This window comes from Sapajus apella, unplaced genomic scaffold (assembly GCF_009761245.1).
Source record: "Sapajus apella isolate SASKATOON/1434 unplaced genomic scaffold, GSC_monkey_1.0 scaffold3240, whole genome shotgun sequence".
NCBI lineage: Eukaryota > Metazoa > Chordata > Mammalia > Primates > Cebidae > Sapajus > Sapajus apella.
In genome coordinates, this window is record NW_022440166.1 from 1 (window position 1) to 3,022 (window position 3,022).

The 3,022-nt window shown below is 35.6% G+C and overlaps 1 pseudogene; it reads right to left on the reverse strand.

Moving 5' to 3' along the window:
* Positions 1–854: 854 nt before the first annotated feature.
* Positions 855–1,216, reverse strand: LOC116547457 (annotated as a pseudogene).
* Between the last annotated feature and the right edge of the window lie 1,806 nt (positions 1,217–3,022).

Here is a 3,022-nt window from a genome sequence, read left to right on the forward strand (position 1 = left end):
TGATCCACCCGCCTCGGCCTCCCAAAGTGCTGGGATTACAGGCTTGAGCCACCGCGCCCGGCCTCATTAAGAGTTTTTATTCCATCAGAGGAACAACTGTAAACTAAAAAGTAAAAGTAATATATGTTACATGGCAATGAGTGCCATAAAAATTAAGCTGGGAAAAGGAGATGGCATTATTTTAAGTGAAATGATCAGAGAATATAAAAACAAATGTAGAAACTAAATGTACTGGATGGTAAGTAAAATAAATATGGTATAAGTAAATTACCTTTGGGATAAAAATTAAAAGTCATAGTACCATAATGTTTTCTATGTTACATAATATGTTTTATTTTTACCTTTGATTTTAAAGAAATGCTTGATTCCAATTGTAAGGGACAAATGTTTAAATTAACATATTTATTATAAGTATACAATATATTAATGAATTATGCTATATTAAACAATAGCGTTCAAGGGGAAAGATCTAAATATAAAAAGTACTTGGCCTTATTTTTAATTAATTGACATTATTGCTTTTATTTATCAGCAGGTGGTGCTATTGCTTGTGTAAGAGATAACTTTTGTGATTCTCATTTTCTCTGTCTTTGAATATTCGTTTAGGCATTATAATAAAAAGACATCTCTCTGTTCATCTATTCAATTAAAGTAATTGCAATGAATAGATGAACAGAGAGACTTATCATCTGCAGTAACTGGTCCCAAACATCAGTTATTGTACCCTAAATAGAATGTAAGAAACTCTGCAGCTATTTTCTCTTCCACTTAAACTTACTTTGTGAGTGTACAATTTTATGAATTGAATTCATTGAACTTGGCCAAAGTTTATGCTATTTTTCCCCCAAAGCACAAATCTACTTTTATTTACTTTTCATTAGCTTAAATCCTTAAGGAGTACAGCATCACACAGATTCTGTGTCCAGTGGCCTTAGCTGGAAGATTGCTTCGGATTTTAGCACCAACCATGCTACTGTTACCATTGGCCCAAGTTATCTTTCCCCAGATTACTCTAGTTTTGTTTGGTTAGCCACCAGGAGTCACTATGTTGTTCTTTGTTTTATATACATAAGTGTATCTCTTGCACAAATAGAATTTCAGTTTCATCTCAAACATAAACACCTTCAACTTAAAGAAGAGCTGCATCCTCCCTTTGTTTCTGGAGTCCCCACTTAGAGCAAGCAAACATGATCTTGTACCACAGCCTTCCAGACATATTTCCCTTTTAGACATCCTGTTCCCAGCAGGCCTCCACAGGCTCCAAGATGGCAAAAAGAGCCAAAGATTATACTTTTGAGGATTCTTTCAATGTAATATATTTATACAGGAGTAGTAAAGAGAAAGGTGAGGTTGGCATTGAGGAGGTACTTTTAAAAGTCCTTATAGTCAAGTCATGCTTTTAGTTTAAATATTTATTTCTCTGTTGGGAAATAACCTGCATGCCTAAGCAATTTGGCAGAATACAGAAGGAAAAGTAGTCTCTTTCCTCAAAGGAATGTATCATTTTTTGGTATATCAACACTTGATAAAACATTTTCAATTATTGTTCTTTCTATTGTGCTGTTTAATATGATTGTTTATTTTGTTTAAATGTATGAGTAGCATTAGCATGTTTGTGGAGCCTAGAGTCAAGACTCCAGTGGCGAGTTTACAAAGTCAGAGGCCTCTTCTGGGTCTTGACATTTCTCATCTACAAAATAAATTGTCTAGGCTAAATGATTACCTTTCTCTTTTCAATTCCAGGATTCTATGATAACTTTTCCATGGGCATCAGACATCCTGCTTGCTTCCTCTTATAAGTGTTAGTGTGTTGTTTGTTTCTTTGTTTTTTAATATAAAGTTATTATATAGGAAGAGGCAACAGTGCAATGATATGCCAGAATTGAGAAAAACACAAGCAGTGCTGGAGAAGCATGACTGATCTTATGACTTCAGACTTACTCTATGTTTTATTTTAGTTGATGCAAGTAGAAGAAACCATTAAGCAAAAAGGAGAATTGGTTATAAGGATATGGAGATATCTTCCAGAAGCCAGGGAAAGGATGTAGCCAGACCTCAGGAAACAGGAGCTGGAGTTCTAGAACACAGAAAGTGTCTGTTTTCTTCGTGTCTTTTGTCTCTGATTCTGTCTGTATATCCAGGTCCTTTTTTTCTTTTCCAGTGATTGACCTTTTTTATCCCCCTCTATTTATGTGCTGGAAAGTGACCAGTGTTAACAAGTCTCAAGTGTACATTTTTCTATTTGAGAGAGTAGTCAGGCTGAGACAAGCATCTTACTCCCAATTTTAAACACTCTCTCAGGGAAGGGATCACTGACTCAGCTTAGGTTTGGTACACATGCCTGGTCTAATGAATTGTGTCTAGGCAGGTTGGGGTAGTGTACCTATTTTGGTTCTTTTTTCTTTTTAAAAGCAACTTCAATAATTTAAAATACTTTCTTTTGGATATCTTTAGTAATCTAGTACCACATGCCAAGTTCCTGCCACCACTTGGTGACAACATGGTCACATGGTAAAATTGTTATTTAGGTTTTTTTTTTTGTAAATCATTGTGAATAAGTCCTTGAAAGCCAAAACCACAAATCACAAACTACATTTAAAAAGTGGTAAGATTTTGAGAAGCCAAGGTAGGAGGATTGCTTGATCCCTGGAGTTCAAGACCAGCCTGGGCCACATGGTGAGACCCCCATCTCTACCAAAAATACCAAAAAAGAATTAGACAGGCATGGTAGCAGGCGCCTGTAGCTGCAGCTACTCAGGAGGCTGAAGTGGGAGGATTGCCTGAGCCCAGGAGGTTGAGGCTGCAGTAAGCCATGATCATACCACTTTAGTCTAGCCCGGGCAACAGAGTGAGAACCTGTCTCAAAAAAAATAAAATAAAATAAAGGGAATAAAAATATTATTTTATGTGTTTATGCTCATATCTAAATATGAATCTTTAGAAAAAAGGAATACAATTTTAAATCCCCAAATTAACTGCTATATTCTTCCTAATGTAATTTCATGACTGTCTGAATAATAGG